Raw genomic sequence first — 14,207 nt, 5'->3', positions numbered from 1 at the left:
TGACATAATTTTATACATAGAAAACTCTAAGGAATACACACACACACACACACACACACACACACAGAGACAGACAGAGAGAGAGAGAGAGAGAGACAGAAAATATATTAAAACTAATCAATAAATTTAGCAACATTGCAAGATACAAAATTAACACATAAGTCAGTTGCATTTCTATACACTAACAATGAACAATTCGAAAAGGAAATTAAGAAAACAATTCAATTTATAATAGCATCAAAAACAATAAAATATTTAGGAATAAAGTGAACTAAGAAGGTGAAATACTTGTACACTAAAAACTATAAAACATTGCTGAAAAGAGTAAAGAAGATAGAAATAAATAGAAAGGCATTTCTTGTTCATGGGTTGGAAGACTTAATATTATTTAGATGTTCCTACTATCCAAATCAATGTACAGCTTCAATGCAAATGCTATCAAATCCTAATGGCATTTTTTTGTAGAAATGGAAAAATCCATCCTAAAATTCATATGGAATCTCAAGAGACCTCAAATAACAACAACAACAAAAATTGAAAAAGAACAAATATGGAGAACTTAAACTTTCTGATTTCCAAACATATTATCAAAACAGTGTGGTATTGGCACAAAGACAGACAAAATAATGAAATAGAATATGGAGCCCAGAAATAAACCCTCATGTATACGGTCAAATGATCTTTGACAAGACTGACAAAACCACTCAATGGGGAAATGACAGTCTTCAATAAATGGTGATGGGAAAACTGGATATCCACATGCAAAAGAAGGAAATTGGAAACCTGTCTCACACTATATACAAAAATTAACTCAAATGGATTAAAAATTTAAACATGAGATCTAAAACTATAAAACTCTTAAAAGAAAACATAGGGAAAAATCTCTTAACATTAGTCTTGGCAATGATTTCTGAATTATGACCACCAAAGCACAGATAACTAAAGCAAAAATAGACAGTTGGGATTACATCAAACTTAACTTTTGTGCATCAAAGGTCAGAATCAACATAGTGAAAAGGATATCTATAAAATGAGATTAAATATTTGCAAATCATATTATCTAATTAGGGCTTAACTGCCAGAATATATGAAGAACTCCTACAGCTCAACAACAAAAAATCAAGTAACTCAACTTAAAAATGGGCAAAGGACTTGGATAGATGTTTCTCTGAAGATGACATAAAAATAACCAGCAAGCATATGAAAAGATGCTCAACATCACTGCTTATCTGAGAAATGCAAATCAAAACCACAATGAGATATTACTGAGTACCCAATAAGTTGGCTACTAGCCAAAAACAAACAAACAAACAAAATCTCAGAAAATAACAAATGTTGATAAGGATGTGGAGAAATTGGAACACTTGTGCATTGTTGGTGGATTGTAAAATGGTGCAACCACTATGGCAAACAGTATGGATTTTCCTCACCAAATTAAAAATAAAACTATCACATGATCCAACACTCCAGCTTCTAGGTATAAATCCAAAACAACTGAAAGCAAAGTCTTGAAGAGCTATTTGTACCCCCATGTTCACAACAGCACTATTTACAATAGCCAAAAGGTGAAAGCAATCCAAATGTCCATCAACAGATGAACAGATAAGTAAAAGTATTACATACAATAAAATATTATTCAGGGCCGGGCGCGGTGGTTCATATCTGTAATCCCAGCACTTTGGGAGGCCGAGGTGGGTGGATCACGAGGTCAGGAGTTCGAGACCAGTCTGGCCAACATGGTGAAACCCCATCTCTACTAAAAATACAAAAATTAGCTGGGAATGGAGGTGCCTCCCAGTAATCCCAGCTACTTGGGAAACTGAGGCAGGAGAATTGCTTGAACCCGGGAGGCAGAGGTTGCAGTGTGCCGAGATCACTCCATTGCACTCCAGCCTGGGTGACAAGAGCAAGACTTTGTCTCAAAAAATATATACAAAAATAAAAAAATTAAAATATCATTCAGCTATTAATACAAAAAGGAAGTAAATTCTGTCACATGCTGCAACATGAATGAACCCTGAGGACATTTTGTTAAGTGAAACAAGCCAGTCACAAAAAAGGGCAAATACAATATGATTCTACTTATATGAGGTATCTAGAATAATTAAATACGTAAAAATGGAAAGCAGAATGGTGGTTGCCAGAAGCTGGAAGGAGGACGGAAAGTGTGGTTGTTTTTTAACGGGTATAGAATTTCAGATCTGCAGGATGAAAAAGTTCTGGAGATTTGTTTCACAACAATGTAATTTTATGTAATACTGCTGACCTATACCCTTAAAAATAGTTAATATGGTAAATTTTACGTCATGCATTTTTTAACCACAATTTTTTACAAACACTATGAGTGTCTTGGGGGAGGAGGGAGTTAGTGTTTAATGGGTACAGAGTTTCAGTTTTGTAAGATGGAAAGAGTTCTGGGAATGAATGGTGGTGATGGTTGTACAACAATGTGAATGTACTTAATGCCACTAAACTACACTTAAAAAGAGTTTCAGATGGTAAATTTAGGTATGTGTGTTTTACTACAATTAAAAAAAAATTAAATCCAAAATAACCTACAGGTGTTAGCATAAAAATGAATCCACTTCAAATCTAAATTGTGTTCCACTTTCCCTAGTATAGCACCTGCAGAATCCATCACATACATTACATAAAGATTCCCAAAAGTTTGCCAACAAAAATAAGTAAAATACTACAAGAAAAAAAGGCTATGGGGTAGCTCTCAGAATCACCAGGCTAAATAACTAGACTCAAGGCTACATAAGCAAGAAGGGAGCCCCAAATCACATCACTAAATAAATCCACAGTACAGGCAGCATGTTACTTCTGGCAGTCACTGGACCCTATGGCCTGCACCACTACCACCAGATTCTGTCACTGGCAATACTGTGAAAGCAGCTCACGAATCCTTCCTTCAAAAGATGAAAAACTAAGGAACGGTGATCACGCCTGTAATCCCAGCACTTTGGGAGGCCAAGGTGGGCAGATCATTTGAGGTCAGGAGTGTGAGACTAGCCTGGCCAACATGGTGAAACTCCGTCTCTATGAAAAATACAAAAATTAGCCGGGCATCGTGGCATGTGCCTGTAATCCCAGCTATGCAGGAGGCTGAGGCAGGAGAATCGCTTGAACCTGGGAGGCAGAGGTTGCAGTGAGCCAAGACCGCACCATTGTACTCCAGCCCGGGTGACAAGGGCAAAGCTCCATCTCAGAAAAACAAAACAAAACAAAACAAAACAAAAACAAAAAAAATACCCTAAGGAACCTAATGTAGTGATTGACAGAACAATCTTATGAACCCTTCTTATCATCAGAGTAGCTTCAAAGAAATTTTCCAGGAGCCAATGATATTTTAACATCTTAAAAATGTTGCTCTACTTTAAAAGTAAGAAGTTAAATTTACAGAAAAACAAAAAGCCTAAAGAGCTTTGAGCTCTAAATTCCTTCCAATGTCTTGACCTTTGTAATAAAAATGTGTACTTGTATACATTATTGTGATCAATGGTCAACTTACTTTATTTTTTCTTTTGATATTACACAAATGGCCTCTTAAGCTCTGGCATGTGGCTAAGTGCAATAAAAAATAAACATTTACTTTTTTTTGAGGTAGCCAGCCTCTAAAATGTCTCTTCAGTATTTCTCACTTCCTGGTAGTCACACGTTATGTGGTCTACCACTTGCACCAGATTTAGTTGGTGTAACCAATAGAATACAGTTGACCCTTGAACAAGACAGGTTTAAACTGCATAGGGATGGGGTGTGGCCGCTCACACCTGTAATCCTAGCACCTTAGAAGGCGGAGGTGGGAGGATCACTTGAGTCCAGGAGTTTGAGACTAGCCTGGGCAACATTGTAAAACCCCATCTCTACAAAACAAAAAACAAAACCCCACAAAAATTAGTGGTGGCACACACCTATAGTCCCAGCTACTGGGGAGGCTGAGGTGGGAGGATTGCTTGAGCCCAGGAGAAGAGGCAAAAGTGAGCCAAGATGCCACTGCACTACAGCCTGGGTGACAGAGCCAGACCCTGTCTCAAAAAATAAAAATGAAAATAAATTATTGTAAACTGCATGGATCCACTTACACACAGTTTTTTTCAGTAAGTATATTGGAAAAGTTTTTGGAGATCTGCAAAAATTGCAGACAAACTACATAGCCTAGAAATATATTAAAAAAAAAAGTTAGCTATGTCATGAATGCATAAGTATATGTAAATACTGGTCTATTTTATCATTTATTACCATAAAATACAAGTCCATATTAAAAGTTAAAATTTATCAAAACGCACATAAACACTTATAGACTGTGTGCATGGCACCATTCTTAGTGGAGAGAAACGTAAACAAATGAAAAGATGCAATATGAAATCAGAAATGTGTAAAATTAATAGTACAAACCATACTACTCTAATAGTTTTGTAGCCACCTTCTCTTGTTATTGCAGTGAGCTCAAGTGTTACACGTAGTCACTTAAAACACTCTAATCATCTCCTTTTGAGCAGTTCCTCTCTTCAGTAAATTGTGTATCATAATAAAAAGTGACCCTTATGGTTCTTAAGTATTTTTCATCTTGTTTAGTGCAATATCATAAACACTGAATAACACTATGGGACCCATATGAAGTGATACTAGTCATGCTAGAAGTGCTCCTGAGAACAAGAGAAAAGGCATGACATTACAGGAAAAAGTTACATTGCTTGATATACGTGGTAGATTGCGGTGTGCAGCTGCAGTTGCCCACCGTTTCACAATAAAAGAATTCAGTATAAGGAACACTGAAAAACAAAAAGAGAGAGAGAGAAAAAAAAAAAGGAAAGGAAAGGAAATGGGCAAAGCCACAACTGCACCTACACCAGCATTTTGGTGAAATAGCTTTTTGTCTCATATTTAAAATGCAGCTTTTAGGCCAGGCACGGTGGCTCACACCTGTAATCCCAGCACATTGGGAAGCCAAGGTGGGCAGATCACTTGACGTCAGGAGTTTGAGACCAGCCTGGCCAACATGACAAAACCTGTCTCTACTAAAAATACAAATATTATCTGGGTGTGGTGGTGTGTGTCTGTAATCCCAGCTACTTGGGAGGCTGAGGCACGAGAACTGCTTGAACCCGGGAATTGGAGGTTGCAGTGAGCCAAGATCATGCCACCGCACTCCAGTCTGGGTGACAGAGTGAGACTGTCTCAAAAACAACAACAACAACAACAACAAAACCAGCTTTTATGTGGGGGTAGGGTTGCTATAAGAAAGGTGTACCTATCAACTCTAATGTGATTCAAGAAAAAAGTGCAGTTCTTTTTTTTCTTTTTTCTTTCTTTTTTTTTTTTTTTGAGAGGGAGTCTTGCTCTGTCGCCCATGCTGGAGTGCAGTGGCATGGTCTTGGCTCACTGCAACCTCCACCACCTGGGTTCAAGCGATTCTCCTGCCTCAGCCTCCCAAGTAGCTGGGATCCCTGGCATGTGCCACCATACCCAGCTAACTTTTCTATGTTTTTAGTAGAGATGGGGTTTCACCCTGTTGACGAGGTGGGTCTCAAACTCCTGACCTCAGGGGATCCACCTGCCTTGGCCTCCCAAAGTGCTAGGACTACAGGAGTGAGCCATCACGCCCAGCCCGCAAAAGTGCAGTCATTATATGACAACTTAAATCAAAAGGAAGGTGAAGGATCTAACGGTGGAAAATTTAATGTCAGCAAAAGATGGTTTGATGATTTTACAAAGAGGTGTTTGACTTAAAAGAAGGTCAATATAGAAGCAGCAGCTTCTGCCAACCAAGAAGCAGCAGATGAGTTCCCAGATGCCATTAAGAAAATCATTGAGGAGGGTTGGGCGCCGTGGCTCAGGCCTGTAATCCCAGCACTTTGGGAGGCTGAGGCGGGCGGATCACGAGGTCACGAGATCAAGACCATCCTGGCTAACATGGTGAAACCCCGTCTCTACTAAAAACACAAAAAATTAGCGGGCCGTGGTGGCGGGCGCCTGTAGTCCCAGGTAATCTGGAGGCTGAGGCAGAAGAATCGCTTGAACCCAGGAGGCGGAGGTTACAGTGAACCGAGATCAAGCCACTGCACTCCAGCCTGGCAACAGAGTGAGACTCCATCTCAAAACAAAACAAAACAAAATGCCTCACCTTACACATTGAGGTAGTACTGTAAGGATCTAAATGAGGCTAAAATGCTTAATAAGCCACATAGTAATAGATGAATTTATGTCATTATGAATGTGGCACTCATACTGGCCGGGCACGATGGCTCATGCCTGTAATCCCAGCACTTTGGGAGGCCAAGGTGGGCAGATCACAAGGTCAGGAAATGGAGATCATCCTGGCTAACACGGTGAAACCCCATCTCTACTAAAAATACAAACAAAAATTATCCAGCTGTGGTGGCAGGCGCCTGTCATCCCAGCTACTTGGGAGGCTGAGGTAGGAGAATGGCGTGAACCCGGGAGGCAGAGCTTGCAGTGAGCCGAGATCTCGCCGCTGCACTCCAGCCTGGGCAACAGAGTGAGACTCTGTCTCAAAAAAAACAAAACAAAACAAACAAACAAACAAAAAACAGAAAGAAATAAAAATCGAGGAGAAAGGATATCTGCCTGAATGGGTTTTTAATGCAGATAAAATTGCCCTATTTAAAAATTAAATGCCACAAAGGACATTTATTAATAAGGAAGGGAAGTGAGCACAATAATTTAAGGCGGGAAGGGATTGGCTAACTCTACTGTTTTATGGAAATGCAGATGGGTTTATAATCATGACTGCCCTTACCTATAAACCTGCTAAACCCTGAGCCTTGAAAAGATAACACCAGCTGCCAGTCTTTTGGTTGACAGGAAGGCCTGGATAATGAGAACCCTTTTTCTGGATTGGGTCCACTGATGCTTTGTCCCTGAAGTCAGAAAGCACCTTGCCAGTAATGGACTGCCTTTTAAAGTTCTTTTGATATTGGACATTGCCTCTGGCCACTCAGAACCCTATGAGTTCAACACCAAAGGTGTTGAAGTGGTCTACTTGCCCCCACACACAATGTTGCTAATTTAGCCTCTAGATAAGGGGGTCATAAGGACCTTTAAAGCTTATCAAATATATTACTCTATGGAAAGGATTGTTAATGCTGAGGAAGAAATGCCCAACGGAGAGAACATCATGAAAGTCTAGAAGAATTACACCATTGCAGATGTCATCAGTGTTACAGAAAAAGCTGTGAAAGTTACCAAGCCTGGAACAATAAATTTCTGCTGGAGAAAATTGTGTCCAGATGCTGTGCATGACTTCACGAGAATTACAACAGAGCCAATCAAGGAAATCATGAAAGGAGATTGGGGGTATGGCAAAAAAAAAAAAAAGTAGGGGATAAAGAGTTTCAAGATATGAATCTTGGAGAAATTCAAGAGCGATTAAATACCAAACCAGAGGAATTAATAAAGATGACTTGATGGAGCTGAGTGCTTCCAAACCAGTGCTAGATGATGAGGAAGAAGACATAGTAGAAGAAGCAGTGCCAGAAAATTAATTGACATTAGAAAATCTGGCAGGTTTCCAATTATTCAAGACTGTCTTTGACTTCTTTCATCATATGGACCCTTCCATCATATGGGCACTGAAACTAAAGCAAATGGTTGAAGAAGGATTGGTGCCACAAGGAAACATTTTTAGAGAAACAGAAAAGGAAAAATGTCAGATAAAAATTATGATGTATTTCCACAGAATGACACCAAGTGTGTCTGCCTTTCTCACCTCCTTTCCACCTCTTCCACCACTTCCTCCTCTGCCATCCCTGAGACAGCAAGACCAACACCTCTTCTTCCTCCTCCTCCTCAGCTTACTCAGTATAAAGATGGTAAGGATGAAGGCCTTTATGATAATCCACTTCTACTTAATGAATAGTAAATATATTCTCCTTGCAATTTTCTTAATAACATTAGCTTTTCTGTAGCTTACTTTACTGTAAGAATATAGTATGTAAAACATATAACAAAAAATATGTGTTAATCAACTGTTCATGTGTTATAAAGCTTCTCTTCAACAGTAGGCTTTTAGTTAAGTTTTGGGGGAGTCAAAAATTATATGAGGATTTTTGACTGCACAGAGGTCAGCACACCTAACACCCCCCCCCCATTCTTCAAGGGTCATCAGAAGTGATGATATACCACTTCCACGACTCAGTTTTAACTCAGTTTTAAAAGATTATGGATCTCTTAGATCTCTTGCTCTGGTGGAAGCTGGGTACCATATTGTGAGGACACTCAGGGTCAATGATGCAGAAGATCATCAAGATGCCAAGATGTTCAGCCAATAGCCAGCAAGGAACAGAGGCTTGCCAACAATTATGTGATTGAGGCTGGAGCTGGAATCTCTTTTAGTGGAGCCTTCAGATAACGTTAGTCCTGGCCAACAACTGGACTGCAACATCTTAAAATAACTTTAACCAAAACTACGAAACTAAGAGACTCCCACAGAGACCGTGAGATTGTTTGAAAATGATAAATGATATTTTAAGCTGCTAAGTTTGGGGATAATGTGTTACACAGCTATAGATAACTAAAGTATCTCTCTAGCAATTCTGTAGGAAAAAAAGTAGTGTGATTGGCGGGATGGGGGGATTTAAAATAAGACTGCTAAAATGTTAAATGCCTGCTAATGGAAACCCAAGGTTATAGGATCAGAGTTTCATATAAAGTTATGAGGAACAAGACAATAACCAAAAAAACTACATATAACCAACAGCAGAGCCAGTCTTAGCACTTGGCCAAATAGGCTGCTGCCAAGTAGATAGAATTTGAGAGTTAAAAGTTCCAATTACCCTTAGTTAGCCTGAAATTTTACCATTAGAGATTAATGTCACTGAACCTTATAGCATCAGGTCTTTAAAGTTCTCCTGGAAGAGATTATATCTTAAAATAGTATTTATAATAGGATTATGACAGAAGACAAAAATCTAACTAATGAATGGTTCATCTGAAGAGACTTTTAATACAAAGACTATTTATAGAAGTGTGGGCATGGTTAAAGAAACCAAGAAAGAATGTTGAAGTATCCAGAGACTAGCGAGAGAGGGAAGATATTTAGGCAAAAAAAAAGGAAGGGAAGGGAAGAGGAGGGGAGGGGAGGGAAAGGTAAGGGAAGGGAGAAATAAATTGTATTACCAGAACCCATTAAGAGGTAGACTCAAGGAGGAAGCCCCCCCCACTCAATTATAATACTGATACAAATTGACTGCTGCCAAAACCTTGGTGCCAAAGCAGGGAGAAAGTGGGAAAAAAATGTTAATTTCTCTTCTCTCATCCTCCAGTCTCATGTTGGTGCCTCCCTTTTGCTAAGGCTGACCCTTAATAAGAGGGTGAAGAGTCCAGCTGGTGCAGAGGTCAACCAGAACATAAAGCCAACAGAAAAAGACAGGGAATGGATAGCAGAGGGTGGCACAGTGTTGGAGCATCTTCAGATTAGAAAGAATCAAAGATCATCCAGGAGCATCCACCAGGCATTCTGGAGAGATCCTCTTTATTTCAGGAATATCAAAAACTCTAAGGGAGGCAAAAAGCATGGTCTTTGGGGTAAGGCAGACCTGCTTCCAAGCTGTGTGACCTTGGTTAAATTACAGAACCTCTGAAAACTTCGGACTTCTTCTAAGTTGAGCCTCGGAATAACAACCTCATGAGTATGGGTGAAATTAAGTGATACACACAGAGGTGTGGAGACTGTCCTTCTCCCCGACAGGTAAGCTACTGACTTAATTAAATATGAAAGATTGGATGCATCAGAGTCACACTGCAACCTAACTTTTCAACTAGTTAAGTGGTTCACCAAAACATCTTTTTTACTACTTAAATACCCATCAACTGAGGCCTGATGAAATACATTCTGATGCACTCGTAAAAACACATACTATATAGCTATATTTTAAAATGTAGCAGTTCTGTATACTGAAATATAGTGATTTCCAAGATAATACTTATTATTGAAGATATATTACATTGAAAGCTAGAGAGACAGATAATCTCTATCTCTGGAGTGATACATAAAAAACAAGTAAGAGTGGATGCCATTGGGAAGGATTTTGGAGGGCTGGGGCCAGGGGAGAAGGAACACGTAGTATTTTTAATATATATTCCACTATGTAGAGTACTGTTTAAATTTTTTCCCATGTGCCTATACTATCCTTAAAAAAAATTGAAAAGACCAGGTGCAGTGGCTCACACCTGTAATCCCAGCACTTTGGGAGGCAAAGGCAGGTGGGTCACTTGAGGTCAGGAGTTTGAGACCAGCCTGGCCAACATGGCAACACCCCATCTCTACTAAAAATACAAAAATTAGCCAGGCATACTGGCACATGCCTGTAATCCCAACTACTTGTGAGGCTGAGGTGGGAGGACCACTGGAACCCGGGAGGTGGAAGTTACAGGGATGGCATTCCTGCACTGCAGCCTGGGGTGACAGAGTGAAACTCCATTTCAAAAAAACAAAACCAAAAAACCTTCCTTGACACCAACAGTATTTAGAGTTGGTATCTTGTATTCTTCTGTTTTTTCCATTTATTCCACAACTATTACAGAATGCTTGCTAATATATATACTAGGTACTTGGCTACAAAAAGAATAAGACACAATCTCTGCTTTCAAATAGCTACAGTCTAGTTGTAGAGACAAAAAAACAAGCAGATAACCATTATGCAGTGTAATGAGTATGGCTTATCTTATTTTCCTTATTTAAAATGTGAAGACATACACACACACCCAATTCCACTTAAGCTATTTTCCCACTGCAATTATCACATTCTAACAGCCTACGTTATTTATTTATTTATGATGTTTATTTTCAGTCTTCCCTCATTCTACAAAGGTGACAATTTTTGTCTTTTTTATTCATTGATCCCCAACACCTAAAACAGTGAAATATTTCAATAGAAGTTTGTTGAATGAATGTTGAATAAATAAGTGCTATGCAGTATAAAAGCACGAAAAGGGAGCTACCAGAACATAGCAGAATGAATACCAACCTTGTATATGGAAGTCAGTGGGACTTCATAGTGGAAGTGACATTTGTGCCAGCTCTTTTGGCAAATCTGGGTGACTTTGACTGGAAGACCTAATATTCTAAGAGCAAGCAAATGAGAAATACAGAAACACGAAACACATAGGAAACGGTAAGTACAAAGGCATAGAGATATAAGAATAGTACGTCTGGAAAACTAAACATATGGCAATAAATATTGGTTGTTGATAACTGTGTAAGCTGGGTGATAGGTTCTTAAAGATTCATTATGCCACTCTTTTTTGTGTGTATGTTTAAATTTGTCCATAATACAAAGTTAAGAATAAATTAATAAACTATGTTTTAATGAGTATAAAAGAACAGAAAAAAGAATTTCTCTCTTCCAATGTCTATATATATAAATCTCAGAGAAAACTCTGATTGTCCATGTGCTTCTCCCTGAAAGCAATCACTATGGCGTAGGAAGATAGAGTAACACGATGGGCTCAAGCCTGGAATAGGTACTAGCAAGTGGCGGGGTGACAGAAGCAGTGCAGGGAGCTAGAGGACACCATGATTGACAGTTCCACCTGACCACATGGAACAGGGGAAAGAAGAGTGTCCTAAGGAAGGTTGGTAGCTGATCCAAATAAATGATATCATGGCCCCAAGGAGGGCTTCAACTGATACTGGAGATGAGGCAGTCAGAGAATGGATTGGGTGGTAGGAGACAATGGAGATAGGTAGAGAGGGCTTATTTTTCTAAATAAGGTCAGGCTGAACCAGGCTCTGGAATCATAGAGAAATCTGTTGTTGGGTTGGGGTTGTGGGCAGAAGGTAGAATGAATGAAAATATGAATCTCACATTAGCTACATCTGGACACAAAATACTCAAAAATCTCCTGCTTTTCCGTAGAGGAATATTTGAAGATTGAATATGGATAACAACTGATAATGAAAATGCTATAATTTTGTCAGGTAAATTTTAAGTTTGATGCAATTAGAAAAACATCCCCAAAATAGCTTTGATTTGGTTATCATGTGACCAAACCCTGAAGAGCTTAGCTTAGTACAAAAGATATTCAAATACATGTCTCACATATGCTCAAGAAATTGAGCTGAAGGAAGAGACAAAGCAGCACAAGCCATCTGTTTAGAAGGTACGCAAGCTCCAGAGTGAGTGTGGAGAGAAAGGGGCCTCCAGTCTTCCAAGACCGGTAGGTAGCAGAAGAGTCAAAGGCTCCAAGAGGCAGAAACAAGATCCAGAAGTGGGGCAGGCACAATGCTTGAAGCCTGAAAACCAACATTGTGCCTTCTACTGTTGACCATGCAAAGGTCTTTCCTTCAAAACAGTTCCACACACTTCTCTAGGAAATCTTCCAGCATATCTCAGCAGTAATGAGCTGTTCCGCTAGTGGTGTGAACATCTAGAGGATTCACTGGGGTGTGTTCAAGGCTAGCTTGTTAGGATAGAAGAGACAGGTTTTGATGACATTGGGCCAAAGTACCATGAGTACTAGAAACTTGCCATGTGGCCCAGTCATCTTTCTCCTTCATGAAGTTCATGAAGATTCCATATATGCATGTGCCACTGACAGATGAGAAATTAAAATATTACTTCATAGTTACCTGAATAAATGCCCAATTTCTTAGTGTAGAACTCTCTTTTGAAAACAAAGTTAGAGGCCAGGCACTGTGGCTCACGCTTGTAGTCCCAACACTTTTGGAGTCTGAGGTGGGCGGATCACTTGAGGTCAGGAGTTCTAGACCAGCCTGGCCAACATAGTGAAAGTCCCTCTCTACTAAAATACAAAAATTAGCTGGGCGTGGTGGCATATGCTTGTAATCCCAGCTACTCAGGAGGCTGGGGCTCAAGAATTGCTTGAACAGGGGAGGCGGAGCTTGCAGTGAGCCGAGATCACGCCACTGCACTCCAGCCTGGGCAACAGAGTAAGACTCAGTCTCCAAAAAAAAACAAAACAAAAAACAGAGTTAGAGCAAGCAGCCTATACTAAAGGCCCACAAGGGCCTTCGTCTCCCTGTGACATACCAAGATCTCACTTTCTTTCCTGCCACATTAAACAAGGTGCAAGCAAAAAATGTACACTTAGCTATGCATTTGAGGAAGAGAAAACATGGCCAGATTCCAAGGGAAGGCCCTGATTCAGCTTACCTATTCCTGCTGCATTAAGAGAAAGCTGAATGGAGGTTTATAACTCTGTTCATGTTAAACATAGATCAATTGATTCCCTAGAATCTGGTCAATCTGTAAACAACCCCTCTCTGGGAAAAGGTGAAGATTAGTAAAGAAGGGAAGATATTGAGCCTCCTGTTGGAAGTAAATGCTCGGTGCTACCAAGTGAAAATAGCACTCAGGCAAAAGTTTTCTCAGCAAGGCAGCTGAGAATCTTAATTCTACAGAAGGATGCGTCTCACAGATGGAGCAATGGCAAGAACACACCAGACAAGGGAAGGTAAGGGAGTCTTAATCCTAACGCAGCTAGTCCCTACCTCTGGGTCTTTCCCCTGTTGGCTAGGGCTGGACCACAAAGTCTAAGCTAATTCCAATTGCCTATTTTAAAGAGAGTGAGGGTACAAGCCAGAGTGGCAGGGTGAGTAGTTTCTGTGGGAAGGACGGTTACAGAACAGGTGACTAAGAATGACTAAGGACAGAACAGGTGACTAAGGATGACTACAGGCAAAAGAGGTGACAGAGGCTAGGAGGGGGTTCTTTACTGAAACTAGGGTCAAAGAGGCACAAAGAACAAGGAAGTTAAACTTTAAAATGGAAAACAAAGAACAGGGAATCTAAACATACTGACATATTGGTTTTTTGAAGAGGAACTCAGAGCTCATTGTACTTAACAATTTTTCTCCCTCTTGAATTTTAAAGGGAGTTAACAGGCTAAACTTTGAAGAGGAATTTACTGTATCCTACACTCCCTTCTCTCTAAACACTTGCTCTTCAAAATGTGGTCCACGGACCAACAATATCAGCAGCACCTGACAGCTTGTTAGAAACATAATCTTGGGGCCGGAGGTGGTGGCTCACGCCTATAATCCCAGCACTTTGGGAGGCCGAGGTAGGCGGATCACGAAGTCAGGAGATCAAGACACAGTGTAAACCCTGTCTCTACTAAAAATACAAAAAAATTAGCTGAGCATGGTGGTACATGCCTGTAGTCCCAGCTACTCGGGAGGCTGAGGCAGGAGAATCACTTGAACCCGGGAGGCAGAGGTT

At 40.0% G+C, this 14,207-nt stretch overlaps 1 long non-coding RNA gene across 1 annotated transcript in view; it reads right to left on the bottom strand.

Annotated features, from left to right (window-relative positions):
• Window positions 1–14,207, bottom strand: part of LOC105517207 — a 36,450-nt gene that overhangs the window by 17,593 nt on the left and 4,650 nt on the right. Inside the window, exon 2 of the long non-coding RNA XR_001002637.1 lies at window positions 10,992–11,088. This is a non-coding gene — a long non-coding RNA (uncharacterized LOC105517207). The remainder of the gene's footprint in view (window positions 1–10,991; window positions 11,089–14,207) is intronic.

Source organism: Colobus angolensis, unplaced genomic scaffold (assembly GCF_000951035.1).
Source record: "Colobus angolensis palliatus isolate OR3802 unplaced genomic scaffold, Cang.pa_1.0 Scaffold3, whole genome shotgun sequence".
NCBI classification, from domain to species: Eukaryota; Metazoa; Chordata; class Mammalia; order Primates; family Cercopithecidae; genus Colobus; species Colobus angolensis.
Note: the sequence above shows the minus strand (reverse complement) of the source record. Positions and strands in the feature narration are given on the sequence as shown.